Here is a 25143-nt window from a genome sequence, read left to right as displayed (position 1 = left end):
CCATCACATACCCCCCGTGTACGCCCCTTTCACGTATGCACACAAAACTATCTCCAGGTCCTCTAAAAGTAAGCCCCCCAGAAAATTCACGCATGTTTCATCTTTCTCTCGCGATATATGCAATGACGATCATTGTATTTGAAGCGAAAGCATGATACATACATTGGACTTCAGAATCCACTCATTACGGTCACCATTTACGTTTAGTGGTTATTATACAGTCACGGGCTCACCGTACAACTCTGTATTTGCTCATGACATGACTAGTTGACCAGTTAAACGCTCCACGTGGCACCTCTAGTCTTGCATCACATTATCTCACTACCATCGTGCCCACCTGTCGACTTGTATCTACTATACATCTACACTCTTATAAAATACATAAAATACACTCTTATAAAAAACAGAGTTGGTGATGATGGTGTGCCTGCCATCCTGCAATATAGGCCGTCTGATTTATATCTGGAGGATAGGAAAGAAACTATGGCAATTTTGCAAAAAGGTACCCACACACCTCTCCACATTTGCAAATAAGGCCTTCCCTCGTTCATCCTTTTCTCTCACAAGATAAACAAGTCATACAAATGCATCTTGATGTTACGTGCAACCAATGTTGGGGATATCGCTTATCGGGAACTTATTGGTCGACCCATGATAAGGGGTAAATCAGCCCGTTTATCGGCATATCAGCCGAATTATCGCCATATCGGCTGATTTATCGGCCGATTTATCTTATCGGTCTGACAGCGGTAAGCGATAAATCGGCCGATTTATCAGCATATCGGAAGATATCTTGAATAGTGTGTGCAATGCACGGGCATCTTGCTAGTAAGAATAAAAACAAACGACAAAAAATATTTGGACGGTGGTTCGAAGTCATGACCGCGGGCACAGCGGACAAGGTGGCCTTGTATTGGTATGCTGAGCCATCTGTTTTAACACACAGGAGCTGGTGTGGTGATTATACACACACGCACGCATGCACACGAACTGCATCCACACAACACTCACACAAACACATGCACCCACGCACGCACGCAACACTCACACGTACACACGCAGCCACGCACGCACGCAACACTCACACGCACGCACGCAACACTCACACGCACACAAGCACGCATGCATGCACACACCAGTACACCACACGACCAACACACACTCTCACGCTCAAGTGCTCAACCTACACGTGCATGCACACACATCAGGCCTTGACAGACACATACACAACCAGGTGATTCCCGCGCACGGGTTGGAGCCTTGTCGTGCCTGCGTAAATTTGTGTTTATCTGACCTTTTGCCTATGCAAACTGACAGGTGGGACCCACAAGGAACGTGGTAAATTTAACTAGTCAATATGGCACCACGCAGACTATTTGGCCGGTCAACAGAGTGTAATCCGATGCTGAACTATGAGCAAGTGACCATATAATCACCACAAAATGTATATAGTGACCGTAATCAGCTTATTCTGAAGTTTGGTGATCGTATTACGCTTTTCTCTCTATAGGCCCTCCAAAACTACATCTCTACACGTTCTCGCATGTTACATCTAACAACTATGCAATACAGCACTACTACTACACTCTAACACAATAAATAATATGTGTTTTTAGTTTTACTAGATATCATATTATTACTTATAATTATTCAGTTTGCATACATTAAAATTGCCTTTGAAATGTATGGCCAGTATTGTCTACCGCACGGGAAAAATCCCGCTCTTTCCTGTTTAATCGGGTTTGTATCAATGGATCGTGCGAAACAACAAAACTAGAGTACTATACAGTACAAGTGACAGTTCACTGGGCCATCGTGTCGTCTACTCCTCCGTCGTAAGAGTGGAGCGCTCGCTTTCATAAATATTCTAGTGCCTTTCATCGACATGTGGGACATCAAGCTACCGGGTCCACGTGTCTCCGTCGTAAGAGCAGAGCAGCCGAGGTGAAGCACCCCAGTCATGGCGCTGGCGTAGTAATGAGCAATGAGGCGTCAAATCACAAAGCTGCACCTTTTCCGCAGTTAAGTTGGAGGGACGAAGCAACCATCATTTCACTCATTGCTGAATCTGCTTCTCCCTCATCTTCTTCAACTTAACCATGTGATGCTTCTGTCGTTGTTCTGCCTCATGTGGGACGCGGATTGTCTTGTTAAAGCACTGACACGTGGGACCGCATGTTAGAAAACCGCCAGGACAACGTCCTCCGAAAATAAGAAGCCTAATCCTAGAATTACAAAGGGCTACATAGCTGCTACGTATACTTTCCATGTAATCTATATATGCCCCCCTGGTTTTCAGGTGGGGTGGGCCTAATCCTCTCCTTTAATCCAATCAAATAGTCCCACATCACATCAGTTCGTAACTTTACGTAAACCATTACATGGATGTAGCATTGCTAAAATAAGAAACCTCCCCCGCCATCCACGTGGCAAAATCACCTCCTTTTTACTAATCTTGATTCTATAATTTTTTAGATCAATATAATTGAGATTTGTATAGATAGCACACAGGAGCAAAACCAAATGGTACGGTTAAGGGCATCCACAATGTGTAGCCAAATGTGAAAATAGCTTTTGGCATCATGGGAACCATTGTGGACGGTGTTGCCAAAGCCTAAAAGATGGAACCGAAGCTCCCTGATTGATTGATTGAAGGAATAGAAAAATGCAACGTCTCTCCTCTTTCTCCCATGCTTGGACGCATGTAGTACAGTATAGAGCACAGAGTCTACTCCCCTGTCCCTTCTATCACAAATCACAAAGCAGTGAGGCGTCAAATCACAAAAGCACGGACGAAGCAACCATCATTTCACTCTTCGCTGACTCCGCTTCTCCATCGTCTTCTTTGAGAAACCATCTCACTGCACTAGTACTCCTAGTGGTACTAGTAAAGGACTTCCTGGATGCAAATAATGTTGTCTCGGCTTGCAGGCGGTTGTCTCGGCTTGCAGGCGGCACTTGCGAACGACTTACCGTGGTCTCCCTCAATGGTGTTCTCCATCGAATGCACTTCGCCAAACCACCAGAAAAAAGATATCGTCGACGTCACGCAATGGGGAAGGAAGTCAAATATAGTTACTACCTGCATTTTTTGTACACAAGGCTAGTATATCAAAATTACACTGGGAGGTCGTGGGGTCGCCGGAACTCATGCCGGCGACGAGCTTTGGCGGCGATGGTGTTCGGTGGTGCTCGGGCGCGTCGCTATGGTGCATCAGTGAGCAAATGGAGAGGCTGGGCAGCACCTGCTAGACATGGGGAGCACTAAGAGCAGCACAGTGAGGCCAGGGGAGCATGGAGGCTATGCGTGCAGCAGCAATGGCGGACGGTGGCTTCAGTGCTCGTGGGGAACGGCGCTACGGCACGGAGGAGAGCATGCTGAGTTAGGGGAGAAGGTCAGTGGCTCACGGCGATGACGAGGGGACGCTCGGCGAGGTCGGGGACGGTCCGGAGCCGACGAATTTGACGAAGATGGCCGGCGATCCCGAGGTTGAAGAAGACATCGAGGGCGGTGTTGCGGCACGTCCGGGTCCTCGTGGCTCGTTGAGGGGGTAGAGGACGAAGTGGCAGAGTTTCTGGGCGCGTCGGTGAGGCGTGGGGTGGCCGGTGGCCGTGGTGGCAGCGAACGGCGGCGTCGGGTGCGCTCGGGTGTGGCGCGGCAGAGAGCAGAGGAGGGGGGGAAGAAGCACGGGAGGGAGTGAGAGGGGTCCAGGGGGTGGCGTGGCGCTGCGGGAGACGTCCCGGGGGAGGAGGAGGCAGCCAGGCAGGGAGGAGCTGGCCTCCTCGGCCGCGCGCGTGCGAGCACGCAGCTGCTCCCACTGGCAAGAGGAAGACGACAAGAGGGAAAGTGGAGATGGGCTGGGCCGTGCTGCTGGGCCAGGTGGGCTACCAGGTGAGCGCCAGGTAGTCCTTCTCTCTCTTTCTATTTCTGTTTTTATTTATCTATTTTGTTCTGTGTTGTTTTAGTTTAGTAAAATACCAAACCATTTTATAAAATCCTGAAAATAGTTATGTGGCTAGAGTTAAAATATACCAAACCAAATAAAATGTTCCAGTAATTATTGGACATATATTATTTATATATAATATATATATCCAATGCAAATAGCTATTTATTTAATTCAAAGGCCCAAAATAATTAACTCTGAGATACCAAAAATATTGTTTTGAGTTTTACCTCTTTGCAATATTTTCAGAGACTAAGAGGAACATTTTCTTGGACTTCTTTGAGGAGATTTTAATGTTGATCATTTTTAGAAGGTTTCTGAGGCTTTGAAAATTCCTCAATTCAAATTTCATTTGAATTAAAACATGATGCTCACATGAGGTCTAGCCTAGTGCATAACAGGACCAGGGATGTGACACAACATTTGACCAAAGACATGATTCGGAGCTGATACATATAATGTTATAAGTTCGGGGGACCGCACTTGTGAAAGTGTTCGGACTTTTGACACCATATTGTGGGGTACGTAAGCCCAAAGTGTACGGTTGCAAGGCGTCGTTAATGAAGACACATATATATATATAACAAGAATGCAATAATAGTCGTAATGTTATGCATTGTTTATTCAAAAAGGTGTGTTAAAGCAGAATGATACAGATAGTGTGATAAGCAAAGAGTAGGACTATGTCCCTTCCAAGGGCAAGCTGAGGAATAGTATTAAAGCAAGTATTTCGCTCGTTATTGTAATCCACCTGGGAGTTCCATGGTGCGACGTAGCTTTCCGCCTCCTTGGTTGCTGCATCATGTGTTCGGCAATCATGCTGCCGGACAGGGTTTCCAGAGATTAAGGTCCGGAAAAAGAGAAAAATAACAAAGCGGGAAGCCCCTAGTGTGGTTTAAGCCGTGTCTTGGGGCGTGCCGCAGTTGTGCCCCCCTCCCCACCTGTGCCCATGGTATTTTTAATGCGTAATTATGTACGCGTGGCACGAGTTTCGCCGTTTGGCTGGGACTGGGGTGGGTGTCGCATTGCTACACGAGCTCAGATCGTGCCAGGCGGTCTAGTTGCCGATTACTCCGAGCGCGCTTGAAGGTGTCCGGTTTTGAAATGCCAAACTGGTGGACTGCTGAGGGAGTCCTGGATTAGGGGGTGTCCGGATGGCCGGACTATACCTTCAGGCCGGACTCCTGGACTATGAAGATACAAGATTGAAGACTTCGTCCCGTGTCTGGAAGGGACTTTCCTTGGCGTGGAAGGCAAGCTTGGCGATACGGATATGAAGATCTCCTACCATTGTAACCGACTTTGTGTAACCCTAACCCTCTCCGGTGTCTATATAAACCAGAGGGTTTTAGTCCGTAGGACAACATACACAACAACAATCATACCATAGGCTAGCTTCTAGGGTTTAGCCTCTCCGATCTCGTGGTAGATCTACTCTTGTACTACCCATATCATCAATATTAATCAAGCAGGACATAGGGTTTTACCTCCATCGAGAGGGCCCGAACCTGGGTAAAACTTCGTGTCCCTTGCCTCCTGTTACCATCCGGCCTAGACGCACAGTTTGGGAACCCCCTACCCGAGATCCGCCGGTTTTGACACCGACATTGGTGCTTTCATTGAGAGTTCCTCTGTGTCGTCGCCGTCAGGCTTGATGGCTCCTACGATCATCAATGGTGATACAGTCCAGGGTGAGACCTTCCTCCCCAGACAGATCTTCGTCTTCGGCGGCTTTGCACTGCGGGCCAATTCACTTGGCCATCTGGAGCAGATCGAAAGCTATGCCCCTGGCCGTCAGGTCAGATTTGGAAGTTTAAACTACACGACTGACATTTGCGTGGACTTGATCTTCGATGGATTCGAGCCACTGCCGAGCGCGCCGCACTATCACGACGAGCATGATCTAGCTCTGCCACCGAATAGTGCCCTGGAGGCCGCACACGCATCGGCTTCGACCCTTAATTCGAAGCCAACTGCGCCGATCGAGGATGGGTGGTTGGACGCCGCCTTAGGGGCTGCGATCCTAACGGCGATCAAGCCGAACACCAGCCCCGCACTCTGCAAGACTTGTGATTCTAAGGAGCCGGACTCCTCTCCGGACTCTGAATCATTCGCGCCTCTGTCGATCGAATCCGATTGGGCGCCGATCATGGAGTTTACTGCCGCAGACATCTCTCAGCACTCGCCCTTTGGCGATATTATGAAATCACTAAAGTCTCTCTCTTTATCAGGAGAACTCTGGCCGGACTACGGTCAGCAAGATTGGGATATGGACGATGAAGAAATTCAAAGCCCGCCCAGCACCCACTTTGTAGCCACTGTCGACGATTTAATCGACATGCTCGACTACGACTCCGAAGACATCGACGGTATGGACGCCGATGAAGGAAACGATGAAGAACCAGCGCCTATTGGGCCCTGGAACGCCACCTCATCATATGACGTATACATGGTGGACGCACCAAAAGATGACGACGAGGAGCGGAAGGACGCACCGAAGGCTTGTTCCCTCGAAAACCAGCCAAAGCGGCGACGCAAGCGCCGCCCCAAATCTCGCCTCGACAGAAATAGCGATCACACAGACCCAGCCCTGGAGCAGGGCGAACCGCTGCCGGACAACGGCAATCCGGATAATCAAACCGAACAAACAAATCCTATCAAGGATAATGGTCCGGACGACATAACACCGGAGAGGCACCCGGAGCTGCAGACTGCCCGTAAAAGGCTTGTTGCCACCGCGAGGAGTCTTAAAAAGTAGAAGCAAAGGCTCAAGACTGCGCAAGACACACGCCAAATCAGATGGAGTAAAATACTCAACACTACAGCAAGGTACGGCAACAATCGCCCCTCCAAGAGCTACCCAAAGCGGAAGCTGCTACCCGAATTCGATGGGGAGGCCTCAGACCCCCCACAACCAAATATCAAAGCAGCCACCTAGTCGGATAGACGACCCCTCTACCAACACAGAGCGGCATACAATGCCGCTCACAATACAATACGCGACCCATGCTAGGGCTCGCACCCAAAGGATGGTGCAACAAGATCCATCTATGGACCACGCAAGAGCGCCGCAGCATACAATGCAACACAACAAACATCCGAACAACGCGGTACACCCAGCTACAGGGGTGCTGCACACCCCCTATGTTTCACCGATGAGGTGCTAGACCATGTATTTCCAGAGGGATTCAAGCCCGTAAACATAGAGGCATACGATGGAACAACAGACCCTGGGGTCTGGATTGCGGACTACATCCTTCACATCCATATGGCTCGAGGAGATGATCACGCCATCAAGTACTTACCCCTCAAGGTCAAAGGGCCAGCTCGTCACTGGCTCAAAGGCCTCCCCGAAAGCTCCATTGGACGTTGGGAAGAGCTCGAAGACACCTTTCGGGCAAATTTTCAAGGGACTTATGTCCGACCTCCGGATGCGGACGATTTGAGTCATATAACTCAACAGCCCGGAGAGTCAGCCTGAAAGCTTTGGAACAGGTTTCTTACTAAAAAGAACCAGATTGTCGACTGTCCGGACGCCGAAGCCTTGGCAGCTTTCAAGCATAGCGTCCGTGACGAATGGCTCGCCAGACACCTCGGCTAAAATAAGCCGAGAACGATGGCCGCATTAACAAACCTCATGACCCGCTTTTGCGCGGGTGAGGACAGCTGGCTAGCCAGATGCAGCACCAGCGACCCCAGTACATCTGAAGTTAGAGATGGAAACGGGAAATCACGGCGCAACAGCAATAACAAACGCCGGAATAAAGAAGACAACACGAAGGGCATGGCAGTAAATGCCGGATTCAAAAGCTCTCGGCCAGGTCAAAAGCCACCCCCTAAAGGCACCAGGGATGAACTGTCCAGCCTCAACAAAATTCTGGACCAAGTATGTCAGATCCATAGTACCCCTGGTAAACCTGCTAATCATACCCACAGAGAATGTTGGGTCTTCAAGCAGTCCGGCAAGCTCAACGCCGTACACAAGGGGGAGGATACACCAAGTGAAGACGAGGACGAGCCCCCAAGCAAGACACGGGGGAACAAAAGAAATTTCCACCAGAAGTCAAAACAGTAAACGTGTTACACGTGATCAAGGGAAAAAACAACGCGGCACTCCCAGGAAAATATACCCAAGTGCCTGTCACCGCGAAGTCCTGCCACTGGTCGTCTCAACCGATCACTTTCGACCATCGCGATTACTCAGCAAGTATCTGACATGCAGGATGGGCTGCCCTGGTATTAGACCCAGTAATTGGCGGATATCACTTCACACGAGTCTTGATGGACGGCGGCAGTAGCCTAAACCTAATATATCAGGATACAATCCGCGGGATGGGGTTAGACCCAACACAAATTCGCCATAGCAATACTATCTTTAAAGGAGTAACGCCAGGCCGAGGGGCTCGTTGTACGGGCTCCCTCCTACTACAAGTTATATTCGGCCCCCCCCCCCCGATAACTTCCGTTGCGGGCATTTAACTTTCCACATCGCTCCATTTCAAAGTGGCTATCAAGCACTGCTCGGACGCAAAGCTTTCGCTCGCTTTAATGCAATACCACACTACGCCTCCCTCACACTCAAGATGCCCGGTCCACATGGCATCATTACAGTGCACGGAAATATCAAGCAATCTCTGCGCGCCGAAGAGAGTGAGGCTGCCTTGGCAGCCGCACACTAAAGGCGCCCGGACCAGCGAAAGCGTCCAATAGGTCGTCAAGACCTCAGACACAACTAATCGAGTCCGGCGCCGCTACTCATACCGAATAAACGGTCACACCCCTATTTGTCAATACAAGGGGCTCAACACGCGCAGACAAGTGGCAATTTCTTCTCATCTTGAATTATACATGGTTTCTTTAAAAACTATCTTTTTGCACGACAACTTTTTCACCTAAATTCCTCTCTTTTACAGACGATCATCGTGCTACACCCGTCCAGGATACGGCACAACGGAGACACAGGCGCAGACGTGCAGCAGGGACCCGCTCCAAGGATTCTTTTTAGATTAAGACCCTGCGTAAACCTTTTTTACTGTCTCTTGTTGATACATATCCACCGTTGAGAAGGATGCTGACGTCTTGGCATGTGGCCACGCCAGAACAATGCACGTACCTGGACACAAGGGGCTTCTTACAAAGGCCATTATTTCGTCCCGGTTTATACCACAAAGACCGAATACCTTAGGGAGTGTTCGGCGTCGCGAGTTTGGCCTTATATGCATCAGCTCCAAATCATTGTCTTTGGTCAAATGTTGGGTTTGCTCGGCTCCTGTGTTTTGGTGCCTTACGTTCCGCTTTACTGGCTAAGGTAGCACCAGGAGAACTACTGCGATTGTGCCCTGGTTCATCCGGACGAGCACCTCAGTAGAGAAAGCCGAAAACTGACTGTCATGATATAGCGTGAGACTGGTCAACCACTCGATGACCTGTGGGAATGTTAGAATTCCTCCGCCTTAACGAAGGGCCGTTTTCCGGCCAGGCATGTACGCACCCCGAGATCGGGAGAGTGCGGAGCCACCAGGGGCTATCTAGTAGCCCCACTGTCAAACTCCTATGGCTAAGTGAAAGTGCTAAAGCATTATAGTCCGGTTGCCTCGCTCGCTCCGCTATCACCTCCTTAATAGGACCAAGACGTTGGGTTAAGTGTGAACGCGTGTTTTTGCGAGCACCTCCGCATTATATGCGTGAGGGTTGAAGCCGACGGCTGCAATCTTTCAGGTTATACACATGTATACATAAACGGCCGCCCAGGAGGCATCATATTACTTTCAGGCAAAAGTATAAAAATAGCCTTATAAAAATTTATAAAAGCATTTCGCTTACAATGAGATTACATATCACTCAAACATAATATTTTTTGAGCACTGGGTCTCTATCAAACGAGCACCCTCAAGAACTTCTTCAAAGTAGTGCTCAGCAGCCCTTCGACCTATGGCCGAATCCCGCGCTGCAACAGTGGTAGCATCCATCTCCGCCCAGTATGCTTTAACACGGGCAAAGGCCATCCGTGCGCCCTCTATGCACGCCGACCTCTTCATCGCATTAATGCGCGGCACCACGTCAAGGAACTGCTGCACCAAGCTGAAATAGCTGTTCGGTTTTGACCTTTCCGGCCATAGCTGATCCACAACAGACCTCATGGAGAGTCCGGACAACCTATTTAGTTCGGCCCATTCGGCTAATTGGTCAGTCAATGAAAGCGGACGCTCGGGAGAATGGAATTGTCTCCAAAACAGCTGGTCTACTTCACGGTCCGTCTGACCCTGGAAATACTTGGCCGCATCGGCAGCGCTCGCCGCCAAATCCATATATACATCCTCCGAACTCCACAGCCGATCCAGAGGGGCATACCGTGGATCTCCGAACTTCCTCCGCAACATAAAGGATTTCCCAGCTACAATATCCCCGGCTTCCCGCAGCTCCTCCTTCTTTGCCCTCATAGCAGAGCGGAGGTCCTTTTTCGTCGCAGCAGCCTTCTCAAGGTCCGATGCCTTCGCTTGGTTTTCCTTTTCAAGAACCCGGCAACGGTCGGCGGCGGCTTTTAATTCTATGGCCATCTTGGCCATCTTGTCTCGGCTCTCGCCATGCGCGGCCTTCTCGGCTTGCAACTCTTCGGCCGCCTTCAAAGCAGCCGCATTACCCAACCTCGCTTGTTCCTTGGCTCGGGCAAGTTCTGCCCGCAAGGCTTCAACAGTGGCAGCTCCATCTGCAGTCACAACATATTAAAGATACTGGCATCATGCTGCTCTTCCTATGTGGCGTTTACCAGATAATGACACTTACCCTGTGCCTCGTCAAGCCTTTTGTTAACAAGCTCGATGTCGGCGTCTGCCGCATCCAACTGCCGTTCTAAATGGGCAAATTCGCTAGTCCGGCTAGCCACCGGAGCTTCCATCACCTGCACATAGAGGCAGTATGGTTATTACCTGGGAATATGATCCTCTGTTCGTCGTCGTTTCCGACGACAACCAGAGTCTCAGGGGCTACTATCTACACAGGGCACACCTAGCATGTGCAGGACTATCATACATTCTTTTACGTACCTCAAAGCCTGTTAGTAGACTCATAAAAGCTTCATGCAATCCGCTTTCGGCGGACGATATTCTCTCCATCACCGTATTCATCAGCACACGGTGTTCATCTGAGATGGCCGCTCGCCCCACCAACTCCCTCAGAACATCCGATCGCACACTAGACGGTGTCGGACTCTTTTGTCTGCTCTCTTCGGGAGCCGGACACTGGGAGCTTCGGGGGTCAATGGGATTATCTTCTGGCCTCACCGGACTCGGAGAGGCCCTCCGCGACGACACTTCAGGGTCGCCCGCTTCCGGAGCGGAGGAGTCCAGAGGAGGCGTTTCGCTCTCCATCATCTCTGGAAGAAGATCCCCCGAAGACGAGCTCATTTGAGAGGGGCTAAGGCCCGAACTGCAAAGATATATGCGGTGGTTATTTTCTCAGAAGAAAAAGATGGCATATCTGTACTATTAAAGTATTTCGGGTCACTTACGACTCGCGGGAGAATTGATCCCCCCGCGGACTTTGTGCGGCAACAGCGCCCCCCAAGGTAGGACCCTCTGTGGGAGACTTCTTCTCCCGTTTGGAAGCTTCGGCTTCCGAATCCCCGGGCGCAGTCCTTTTCCTCTTCTGGTCGTCTTCCTTCATGGAGACGCTCGCTCCCTCGGTTAGAATGGGCAGCGTTGGGGGCCCGCGTCCGCCCGCATTATCCTCCACAGTATCTTCCTTCAAGGGCTCCGGGCAAGGTGCGGTCTGGAGCATCTTTTCCAATACCGGATTTTCCAAACCCTCAGGGAGGGGGGCCGAACACCGAATCAACTTCGCCTTTGTTAGCCAGTCCTGGTCAAAAAGCGAACTCTCAGAAATAACTTCGTAACAAAGGAGAGATAGTATGTTCGGCCGGAAGATGCCTTACCTGTTCGGCGGCGCGGTTACTACTCAGGCCCACGTCCTCGGTGATTTCCGGACACTCCACCTGAGGTCCGAAGAATGACTTGTACATCTCCTCGTGCGTCAGGCCGAGAAAATTTTGAATGACACGCGGTCCCTCGGGATTGAACTCCCACAGCGAAGAGGCCGGCGTTTGCAAGGCTGGACTTGACGAACCAGCATAACTTGTATTACCGCAACCAAACTGAAATCTCCATTGAAGAGATCTCGAATGCGGCTTTGCAGTATAGGCACGTCCTTGGCTGGACCCCAGCTCAGACCTCTGCTGATCCATGACATCAGTTGTGGTGGAGGGCCCGAGCGGAAAACAGGGGCGGCCGCCCACTTGGCACTTCTAGGAGCCGTGATGTAGAACCACTCCTGTTGCCACAATTCAAACACCTCTGGGATGGAACCTTTGGGCCACGGAGCTCCCGTCATCTTGCGTATTGAGGCACCTCCACACGCTGCATGTTGCCCCTCGATCATCTTCGGCTTCACTTCAAAGGTCTTGAGCCATAGGCCAAAGTGAGGGGTAACCCGGAGGAAGGCCTCGCACACGACAATAAATGTCGTGATATGAAGAAAGGAGTCCGGAGCTAGATCATGGAAGTCTAGCCCGTAATAAAACATCAAACCCCTGACGAAAGGATCCAGAGCAAGGCCTAGACCTCGGAGGAAGTGGGAGACGAACACGACGTTCTCGTTGGGTTCGGGGGTGGGGACGGCCTGCCCTCGGGGAGGCAGCCGATGCAAAATCTCGGCGGTCAGATATCTGGCCTCCCTCAACTTTTTGATGTCTTCTTCCGTGACGGAGGAAGGCACCCATCGGCCTTGAAGGCTAGATCCGGACATGACTGAAGGTTCGGAGCACCTGACCTGAACTTTGGGCGTTTGAGCTTGAGGTGGGGGAAGGATTCGATTGAGCACGGGAGGGAAAAATAAAAGCCTTGTCCCTTTATAAAGAGGGTGAATATCAAGCGTCCTCTCCGTGTCCGTTTGGACTTGCCTATAATCTAGGAGTCCTAGAAGCGGTTGGGTTACCCACGCCCGTATTGATGAGAATCCCGGAATAAGGGGACACGATCTCTGCTTTAACAAGACGTGCCAAGGAAACCGCCTCGCATGACGCGCTGAGGTGGGATAATGAAACGACTCGGATAAAGGCTTGGCCGTGGTGTGTCACACTACGGAATACGTCAGCAGATTAGATTTGTGTAAATATTATTCTCTCTATGGCAATATGAGGAAACTTATTTTGCGAAGCTGGACACTATCTTTGTGTTCAAGATCTTCTATGAAGTACTTGGAGGAGGAACCCGCCTTGCAATGCCGAAGACAATCTGCGCGCCGGACTCGTCGTCATTGAAGCCTGGTTCAGGGGCTACTGAGGGAGTCCTGGATTAGGGGGTGTCCGGATGGCCGGACTATACCTTCAGCCGGACTCCTGGACTATGAAGATACAAGATTGAAGACTTCGTCCCGTGTCCGGAAGGGACTTTCCTTGGCGTGGAAGGCAAGCTTGGCGATACGGATATGCAGATCTCCTACCATTGTAACCGACTTTGTGTAACCCTAACCCTCTCCGGTGTCTATATAAACCGGAGGGTTTTAGTCCGTAGGACAACATACACTACAACAATCATACCATAGGCTAGCTTCTAGGGTTTAGCCTCTCCGATCTCGTGGTAGATCTACTCTTGTACTACCCATATCATCAATATTAATCAAGCAGGACATAGGGTTTTACCTCCATCGAGAGGGCCCGAACCTGGGTAAAACTTCGTGTCCCTTGCCTCCTGTTACCATCCGGCCTAGACGCACAGTTCGGGACCCCCTACCCGAGATCCGCCGGTTTTGACACCGACAACTGCCTTGAGTGGCTGCTTTGCGCTTGTGTTGCGAGGGCCGTAGTGTGCTCCTCCGTTCGGAGAGATCACTCTGTGTTTCCATTGATTGTAATAATCCCACGAGGTCCTGGCATCTTGAGCTTGAGGTATGCATAATGCAGTACCGCATTGGATCTCACAAATGCGGTTCGCCCGAGCAGTGCATGATAACCACTGCGGAACAGGACTATATCGAAGATTAACTCTTCGCTTCGGAAGTTATCCGGGGATCCGAAGACCACTTACAATGTAATTGAGCCTGTGCAATGGGCCTCTATGCCTGGAATAACGCCTTTAAAGGTCGTTTTTGTGGGTTTGATCCTAGAGGGGTCTATACCCATTTTGCGCATTGTGTCCTGATAAAGCAGGTTCAGGCTGCTGCTGCCATCCATAAGGACTCGAGTGAGGTGAAATCCGTCAATGATTGGGTCTAGAACCAGTGCGGTGAATCCACCATGACGGATACTAGTGGGGTGGTCCCTGCGATCGAAAGTGATCGGATAGGAGGACCATGGGTTGAACTTTGGGGCGACTGGTTCCAACTCATATACGTCCCTAAGCGCACGCTTCCGCTCCCTCTTGGGGATGTGGGTTGCGTATATCATGTTCACCATCCGCACTTGTGGGGGGAACCTCTTCTGTCCTTCGGTGTTTGGCTGTCGGGGATCCTCCTCATCATCGCTATGTGGCCCCTTATCTTTGTCTTCGACAATTAACTTGCCGGCCTGCTTGAACACCCAACAATCCCTGTTGGTGTGGTTGGTTGGCTTGTCGGGGGTGCCGTGTATATGACACGAGCGATCGACTATACGGTCCAAACTAGACGGGCCCGGAGGGCTTCTTTTGAATGGTTTTTTCCGCTGACCGGGTTTAGAGCCTTTGAATCCGGCATTGACTGTCGTATCTTCAGTATTATCGCTTTAATGTGGCTCTTATGTTTGTTGCGACGTGACCTAATATTGCCATCCTTGGTATCCGAAGTACCATGGTTCTTTGACACGTTGTTACTGCGAGCCAGCCAACTGTCTTCTCCCGCGCAAAAGCGGGTCATGAGTGTCGTGAGGGCTGCCATAGATTTCGGCTTTTCCTGACCAAGGTGCCGGGCTAGCCACTCGTCGCGGATGTTGTGTTTGAAAGCTGCTAGAGCCTCTGCATCCGGACTGTCAACGATTTGATTTTTCTTTGTTAGGAACTGGGTCCAGAATTGCCTGGCCGAGTCTTCTGGCTGCTGAATTATGTGGCTCAAGTCATCAGCATCTGGTGGTCGCACATAAGTGCCCTAAAAGTTGTTGAGGAATGCGGCTTCCAGATCTTCCCAACAGCTAATGGACTCTGCTGGCAAGCTGTTAAGCCAATGTCGCGCTAGTCCTTTGAGCTTTAGTGGGAGGTATTTGATGGCGTGTAAGTCATCACCGCAGGCCATGTGGATGTGGAGGAGGAAATCTTCTATCCATACCGCAGGATCTGTTGTGCCGTCGTAAGATTCAATATTTACAGGTTTGAAACCTTCTGGGATTTGATGATCCATTACTTCGTCTGTGAAGCATAAGGGGTGTGCGGCGCCCCTGTATTGGGCTATATCGCGACGCAGCTCGAATGGGTCTTGCCCACTGTGTTCAGCCCGGCCGGATTTACTTTTACTGTATCCGGCATGACGTTTATCGTCTTGCATAGTGGCGTGCCCTTGTGATCCGTAGATCGATCTTGCCTATTTTTCTTTGTCTTCCAATATGTCTCGCAGGTTTGGCGTGTTTCCCCATGCTTTTTTATTTGAATGGCGTCCGGGTGCAAGCTGAGCTTTTGGCTGGAATGACTCTCTATCACAACCATGAGGTGGCTGATCAGCCGCGTCATACGCTTCTTCCTCTAGTCGAGGTAGCAACCTAAATCTTGGGTAACTCTTGGAGGGGCTCTCGAGTTTATATTCCTCGGCCACGAGGACTTCAGTCCATCTGTCAGCTAGCAGATCTTGATCAGCTTGAAGCTGCTGCTGCTTTTTCTTAAGGCTATTTGCCGTGGCCATAAGCTGGCACTTGAAGCGCTCTTGTTCGACGGGATCCTCTGGCACGGAGAATTCATCATCGCCGAGGCTTGCCTCATCTTCGGAGGGGGGCATGTAATAATCATCCTCCGCCTCTCCATCTGCCGCTCTCTCAGGAGGGCTGGCTCCTCTATCCTCCTGCTTTAAATCTTGCTGGAAGGGGTTGTTGTTGTCTTCGGCACTATCTGGAGTGTTATTACCTCCTATGCCGGTATCACCACTTTTGCTTTGGCGGGACTTAGAGCGGCGCCGCTGACGTCGGCGCTTGGGTTGCTTCTTGGGGGGGTCATCCTCCGCTGTCTCGTCGCCATTGCCTTCTTTGGGTGTAACCACCATGTATATATCGTATGATGAGGTGGCTGTCCAGTGCCCTGTGGGCAGTGGTTCCTCTTCGTCTCCCACATCGTCGTCCATACTGTCGATATCTTCGGAGTCAAAGTCGAGCATGTCGGTTAAGTCATCGACAGTGGCTACTAAGTGGGTGGTGGGTGGGCCGTGAATTTCTTCGTCGTCCGCATCCCTGTCCTGCTGGACATAGTTCGGCCAGGATCCTCCTGACAAGGAGAGAGACCTTAATGAGTTCAGTATATCGCCGAAGGGCGAGTGCTGAAAGATATCCGCGGAGGTAAACTCCATGATCGGCGCCCAGCAAGATTCAATAGGAACGGGTGCAGGCGGTTCGGAATCCGTGGCCGGAGAAGGATCCGGCAGTTTAACAACACGGCTCTCGTGCAAGGTAAGGTCGATGTTTGGCTTGATCGCCGCTGAGGGTAAGGCCTCCGTGGCGGGGTCCATCCACCCGTCCGCGGAAGGCGCATCTGGCTTCGAATTGAGGGTCGGAGTGGCTGCTGGTGCGATCTCCTTAACACAGTCTGATGACCGCGTGACGCACAGGGCAGAGGCTCGAATCCGTCGAAGATCAAGTCTTCGCGGATATCGGCCGTGTAGTTTAAGCTTCCAAACCTGACCTGGTGGCCAGGGGCGTAACTTTCAATCTGCACTAGATGGCCAAGCGAATTGGCCCGCAGTGCAAAGCCGTCAAACACAAAGATCTGTCTGGGGAGAAAAGTCTCACCCTGGACTGCATCGTTATCGATGATAGTAGGAGCCATTAAGCCTAACGGCGACGACACAGAGGAACTCTCAATGAAAGCACCAATGTCGGTGTCAAACCCGGCGGATATCGGGTAGGGGGTCCCGAACTATGCGTCTAAGGCGGATGGTAACAGGAGGCAGGGGACACGATGTTTTACCCAGGTTCGTGCCCTCTTGATGGAGGTAAAACCCTACGTCCTTCTTGATTAATATTGATGATATGGATAATACAAGAGTAGATCTACCACGAGATTAGAGAGGCTAAACCCTACAAGCTAGCCTATGGTATGATTGTATGTTGTCCTATGGACTAAAACCCTCCGGTTTATATAGACACCGGAGGGGCTAGGGTTACACAAGGTCGGTTACAAAGGAGGAGATACACATATCCGTATTGCCTAGCTTGCCTTCCACGCCAAGTAGAGTCCCATCCGACATGGGACGAAGTCTTCAATCTTGTATCTTCATAGTCTAACAGTCCGACAATGGATATAGTCCGGCTGTCCGAAGACCCCCTAATCCAGACTACCACAAGCATTATCCCGTGATGTTTGTTTCCTCTTGCACCTAGGTCCTAGTCCAACAACGAACATATGAAGTGTTGGTGTACATCAAACTGTGAGACTACATATAAGAAGCATGCAACTGTAACTTTGACTCCAGCAACTACTTCTTACTGTTGAAGCTCACAAGGTTCATCTGATATTTCCAAACTCGTCTTCTGTCAAGAGTGCTTGGAAGTAGTGTTAGGTGGCAAGGGAGCTTGGGAACGTGCTGCTAGCTTAGTTGACGCACGAGTAAGTCGTGCAGCTGGTGTGTTGTGCTAGGTGTTGCAAGAACTAGGGTTGTCTCTGCTGTTTGGTGGCAGCTATTTGTTCCTGTTTGGCTTTTTTTGCAACTTGTTGTAGCATGGGATGTCGTGTTTGTAGAATTTTCTGCTGGACTTTGACCTTCTATTGCACCATCAGTACCAGCAGAATCTGCAGGATTCATCCGCTTCTCATTCCCTGCCATTCTGTGTTTTCTTCCTCTTTCTCTGTGCCATGTTAAGTCAAGCCGACAAGAAAAACGAATAACAATTTAGTTCTTCAGAACAAATTGATGCGTGATGCAGATGAACTGAACTTTGATGTTAGACAACCACATGATAGGAGGATGTAATATGTATGAAAAACAGGACGGAAGAGATAACCAGAACTATGATGTGTAAACTAAGAAGAAGACATTTCACCAAATTAGAAGCAATGCAATGGAAGGTAGACACCATATGAAAGATGCTACAAATATCGCTCTGCCAAGTTAACAGTGTCTCATCATAAATGGCGTTTAAACAAATGTGAAGCAGTACAAGAAATAAATCATATGCAAGATGCAAACAACATCACACTACCATGTTAGAGGTCTCTCGTCATTAGTGCCATTGCATATTCACAGCATTGCATATTCACAGCTTATGATGTGTAAACTAAGGAGAAGGCATTTCAACAAATTAGAAGCAATGAAAGCTAGACACCATATGAAAGATGCAACGAATATCACTCTACCAAGTTAAAACTGTCTCGTCATAAGTGCCATTTCAACAAATTAGTAGTACAAGCTAGAAAAGAATGTGAGATGTAACCTATATCACACTCCAAAGTCAAACGTGTCTTATGATAAGTGATTGTTGCAGGTTACACAACAGTAGTAATTTGATGTAAGAACATGGTGTGATAGACAGATATTGTATGTTCTAGAAACAGGAACACATGTCTTATTCAAGTATAATGTGTAAAGTAAGCAGATGGAATTCAACAAAATTAGAAGCAATACAAGCTAGACATCACACATAACATGCAACCACATATAACAGTGCCAAGTTAGAGGGAGCACCGGTGATGCTGCACTAGGGGAGACGTGCTCATCATAAACACAGCTTTGTTGAGTGTCTATGCATGTGTTGTCTTGGAAATCATCTTGGGGGTGTGGAGGAGTAGAAACTGTAGAGGCCCTCCGTTCGGAAGGAGCACCTTTATCCGCTGCCTTGCTAACTTCCTTCCGCTTTATTGATTTTGAATTGTCAAGTAAAACCGACAAGAAAAAGCAATAAAATTCTCTCTTCAGAACTCATTCATGCATGATACTGACAATCACTACTTTGATGTAAGGCAAACACATGATACCAGGATGGAATATGTACGAAAAACAGGACGACATGGCATGTTCACAACTGTTTGTGTAAACTAAGCAGAAACCATTCCAGCAAATAAGAAGCAATGCAAGCTAGACACCACATGAAAGATGCAACCAATATGACTCTGCCAAGTTAAAAGTGTCCCATCATAAATGGAATTTCAACAAATTAGAAGCAGCGCATGCTATAAATCATATGAAAGATGCAACTAATATCGCACTGCATATACTAAAGGTGTCTCGTCATGTTGATTGATGCGGGATACAAAAAACAATAGTTTTATGTAAGGACATGCTTAATAGACAGATGTACTATGTACTAAATACAGGAAGGCATGTCACATTAACAGGTATAATGTATAAGCTAAGCAGACTAGCACATGCAGTTTAACCAGATTGGAAGAATTACAATCTAGACACCATATGCAACATGCAACCACATATCACGCTGCCAAGTTAGAGCAAGCACCTGCGATGCTAGTGTAGGGGAAATGCTGTAATCAACTACAGAGCTACGTTCACTATCTTCATCTAGCATTTCTGTTTCTTGAGAATCATGTCGGGAGGCTGACGCTGCATTCTTTAAATGAGGAGTAGTCCCCTTGCCTGCCTGCCTCGTCATAAGTGATTGATGAGGGATACACAAGAACATTAGTTTGATGTAAGAACATGGTTAATACACAGATGTACTAGTATGTACCAAAAACAGAAAGGCATGTCATATTCAAAGGTATAATGTGTAAGCTAAGCAGATGCAATTTAACCAAATTGGAAGCAATACAAGCTAGACATCCGGCTGGAGTGGTGAGCATGATCATCTAGGACCTGAGAGCCTGGTGGGAGGCGGGCTGCTTCGCCACCATCACAGCTTTTTAGTTGGCTTCCAGGTGATGCCTATCTTTGCTGGGCTTGTCACTGGCTCGGCCAGTGCCCTGACTAGCTATTTGTCTTCTGGTGCTCACAGGATGGTGGTTCATGTAAAAAAATATCTTTCCTTATCTTACCGACTTCGGCCTTTCGAATACAAGCTAGACACCATATGGAACATGCAACCACATATGACACCGCGAAGTTAAAGCAAGCACCTGGGATGGTGGTTCATTGCGAGCGAGGTCATCAACTCCAGAGCTACGTTCCCCGTCTCCATCTGCTGACACTACACCCTTTAAAGCGTTGAAACGTGTCTTGCCTAGCCGCACACAAGCTGGAGCGACTTCTCTCTTTTCTTTTTGGCTTCTCTCATGGCAGCAGAGTCTGAAATACCCTTGCATAAAAACACAATAGTGAGAGTAAGGGTGAAGTGTGTGCAGAACTAGTGCACTGTAAAAGTAGCAGATAGCAGGTGGCTGAAAAATAAATGACAGGAGACATATGATAGCTCTACAACATTGCATGGCAAACAAAATTAGATTCTACTCCGTATGATTTTGTAATATATGAGCACAGGAAATGCAGGTACTCCTCCAGCACACCACCACATGTGGTCATATCTAAGATAACAGTCGACTGAAAATAAATAGGTCAGTCGTTTTTTTAATGAACCGTCCGATCTATAAGGAACGGGCAGATGGCCTTCGTCTACCTCCCGCCAGTCACTGTTGACGATCTTTCTCGAACCGCCAGCGACCACCGGCCCAGACCCCTGCCTCCGCCGCCCCGCCTCCCATCGACCTCACACCACCGCCGTGCTTGGCAGCGCCCCCAGGCCATCCCTTTAATCCCGGCCGACCTCCAGATCGGGCGCCAGTAGCTCTAGGCCGCACACGCCCCTAAGATAAACACCAAGGCGCTGCTTCCCCGGCGTAATAGGCGTACTAGCGCCTGTTACGCCGGGGAATGCTTCCGTTAATTGGGAATCAAGTGGCCAGAAATTGAAATTCAGGGGGCGACAGACCTCTAGCTAAGGTGAAATAGTATATGAGGAGAAACCTTGTGCATCGCGAGTTACTAGGAACATCTAGTATCAAGAAGAAGCGGTCAACTAGTGTCTTCTGTGGGATGAATACCGTGCAAGCAGAGACGTAAGATTTGCACGAATAAGGGAAGAGGAGTACCTTTTTCGGTTGCCGGTGTGGTCACCTCCACATGTCGTGCCGATCTTCTTTTTTACCGGGGAAACCGATGTTCTGGAGGGTGCAGGCTTGGACGAACCCATGGCCAAATTGTTGACTGTGTTGCCGTGGCCGTATGTCGGCGGAGGGGAAGCAGATCCGAGGCGGCGAAGGACGGCGTAGCAGGAACAGCTCCGGTGCGGTGGAGGGTGGCGAAGTTGGAGCGGCAGCGGTGAGGCGCAGGATGGCGTGGTTGAACTGGCTCGGTATGGACGGCTCGGCCTCGGCTTCAACTACTAGCCGTGGAGGGCGTTGCGGTTGAGGTTGCGGTGGACGACGACGTCGGGGTATCGCTCCGGCGTGATGGAGGAGGGCGGCGGTTGATGGGTGGGATGGGGTGGCGGACGGAGGACGCCGGGGTTTCGCGGCTGGTGGAGAGGTAGTTTTGGCGCCCACGGAGTACGAATGGGGAATTGGACGGGTGGGGGGAACCATGTTTCGGTCTGGGATGCGCTTGTTTTTGGCTTTTTTGAACAGAAGATGGGACGCGCTTGTTTGAAATTTGGGCAAAGTACAAACTTTTCCCCCCTCTTAAATTTCGGACCTACTGCGAGTCGGGGGTAGGATGGTAATCCCAGGTGTCCCAAATAGTGGGCGGGAGCGATTTCGGCCGCGCGCATGTGTGCTTAGGCGGCCATTGTGTATGAATGTTTTTCGGATGCGGTTGCGTGGCGCCTAGATGAAGCTACAAACCTACCAAGGTTTAGACCTTTGGACGTCGGGCCGGTAGGTTTCACGGGGCGGAGTTATTAGAAAAGTAATTTCCTTGTACTACCAAACATTAGTCTCACGCGGTTTCGGGCGAGTAGAGGCTCTTTTGGTGCTTCGTTCGAAATTTTGAAACACAAGCATTCACGTTTAGAGTACTCTTGAACTATGAGGATTGACCTAAATAGACAACGTTATATTTGACCTTGTATGTTTGAAAACCTCATTAAATTATCCGCTTCTTTTTGAAATTTTGACACTTGAAAATCCTATAACTACGATTATTTTGGAATGGAGGAGCTAAATTTGAATCTATTTTGTACACGACTACATATGCTATTATGTACAAAATCAGAGCAAAGATTGGTGCCCCCATAATTTAGGTATGGTTTACAAATGCCATGATATCAAATTCAAATAATTGAATGGACTTCATGTTGAATTCGATTTTTTTAAACCACCTTAAGTTGAATTCAAATGTATGCTAGTTCATAGGTAGCTATTTATAATGTCCATTGTGTAACTTTCGTATGTATAATGTGCTTTACACACACAACATGAACTATACTCACGTTTATATTCGATTGCTAAAGCGATGCATTGTCTGGAGTTCAAAATACTAACTATGTGGATCAATTGTGTCGAATAATAACATAGACATGCTCAAATTCGATAGAATCTAGATGTCTGATGGATCAATGACCGCTCCTTACGCGAATTGCAAATATCATGATCCCATCCTAATATTTGGATACAATTTATATCTTTAATCAATGTGTAGAGCAGTCTTTTACGTGTAGTTTCACTCTCCATCGGTGGTCTCTCACACATGCTCACACACTCTCTCCCGAGGTGTCTTTCTCGCACACATGCTCTAGATATAACCCTCCCTCCCTCTCGTAACCATTTACAACTGTTTTCACTAACCTTTATCACAAGCACTCTTCCTCTCGCAAACATACACACGCACAATCCTCATCGACCCTTTCTATATACATGGACCTGCCTACGTGTCTCATGTACGCACATTATCTTTACGCCTGTCTCTCACGCATTGTCTCACACCTCTCTTCCTAATCGACGAGTATGATTCTAGCAGAGCATTCTGTAGGATGCCCCTTAAAGTTAGGTTGGATGAATAGTAATATCAGAGATAAAGGGGTTACCTTAGTCCAAGAACCTAGGGTTACAAATCCTAGCCGGCTTTGTCAGTGGACACAGAGTCCTTCACAATTCTGCTATCTTTGTCTTGTATGACTAGTCATCCATGGGTCTTCCTAAATGCGTCACGGGCCGACCAATGTGGCGCAGGACGGAACAGAATGAAGGGCCTCACCTCGACCCACCGGACCTCACGCGGTGACACACCCTCTGCCCCCACGTCTCATTATCTTCTCACACCCACACATACCAACACAAACACCACACACACAGAAAATTTCTCTGGTGCCTCTATTCCCTCCCCCTTGCATATACACACTCAAGGGAATGGAATCTCTTGTTGTGACGTCATATTCGTCTCTCTCTCTAGACCACTCTCATTTCTCGTGCTATCTCTCCCACGCCCCCCCCGTCGGCCCCTCTATCCATGCCTCTCTCGAATACGTAATACACACACATACCTCTCTAGGCCCCGCCAAATGCATCAACTACACATTCACACATGTTACATCACGTACCCCATTGATCTAAAAAGCCCTCTCTTCACGTTTATTTCGCATACAACATTCCTTTTGAATAAAGTGTGGCCAAAAAATTATTTTAGAGTTTCTACATATATACAACATTACAAAGTTATATGGAGGAGTACGAACGCTAATTTGCATTGCATGGTGCCCACAATGATATTTATTCCGCACTGTGAATTTGTATATTTTATACTATATACAAAGTTAGTCATAATAAAGAGAAATGAAGAGCATCTCTCTCTCTCCATCACATACCCCCTATACGCCCCTTTCACATATGCACACAAAACTATCTCCAGGTCCTCTAAAAGTAAGCCCCCAGAAAATTCACGCATGTTTCATCTTTCTCTCGCGATATATGCAATGACGATCATTGTATTTGAAGCGAAAGCATGATACATACATTGGACTTCAGAATCCACTCATTACGGTCACCATTTACGTTTAGTGGTTATTATACAGTCACGGGCTCACCGTACAACTCTGTATTTGCTCATGACATGACTAGTTGACCAGTTAAACGCTCCACGTGGCACCTCTAGTCTTGCATCACATTATCTCACTACCATCGTGCCCACCTGTCGACTTGTATCTACTCTACATCTACACTCTCATAAAATACACTCTTATAAAAAACAGAGTTGGTGATGATGGTGTGCCTGCCATCCTGCAATATAGGCCGTCTGATTTATATCTGGAGGATAGGAAAGAAACTATGGCAATTTTGCAAAAAGGTACCCACACACCTCTCCACATTTGCAAATAAGGCCTTCCCTCGTTCATCCTTTTCTCTCACAAGATAAACAAGTCATACAAATGCATCTTGATGTTACGTGCAACGCACGGGCATCTTGCTAGTAAGAATGAAAACAAACGACAAAAAAATATTTGGACGGTGGTTCGAAGTCATGACCGCGGGCACAGCGGACAAGGTGGCCTTGTATTGGTATGCTGAGCCGTCTGTTTTAACACACAGGAGCTGTTGTGGTGATTATACACACACGCACGCATGCACAGAACGGCATCCACACAACACTCACACAAACACATGCACCCACGCACGCACGCAACACTCACACGTACACACGCAGCCACGCACGCACGCAACACTCACACGCACGCACGCAACACTCACACGCACACAAGCACGCATGCATGCACACACCAGTACACCACACGACCAACACACACTCTCACGCTCAAGTGCTCAACCTACACGTGCATGCACACACATCAGGCCTTGACAGACACATACACAACCAGGTGATTCCCGCGCACGGGTTGGAGCCTTGTCGTGCCTGCGTAAATTTGTGTTTATCTGACCTTTTGCCTATGCAAACTGACAGGTGGGACCCACAAGGAATGTGGTAAATTTAACTAGTCAATATGGCACCACGCAGACTATTTGGCCGGTCAACAGAGTGTAATCCGATGCTGAACTATGAGCAAGTGACCGTATAATCACCACAAAATGTATATAGTGACCGTAATCAGCTTATTCTGAAGTTTGGTGATCGTATTACGCTTTTCTCTCTGTAGGCCCTCCAA

The sequence above is a fragment of the Triticum aestivum genome, chromosome 5A (assembly GCF_018294505.1).
Source record: "Triticum aestivum cultivar Chinese Spring chromosome 5A, IWGSC CS RefSeq v2.1, whole genome shotgun sequence".
In the NCBI taxonomy this organism is placed as follows: Eukaryota; Viridiplantae; Streptophyta; class Magnoliopsida; order Poales; family Poaceae; genus Triticum; species Triticum aestivum.
The sequence above is the reverse complement of the archived record's forward strand: the minus strand, read 5'-3'. Positions refer to the sequence as shown.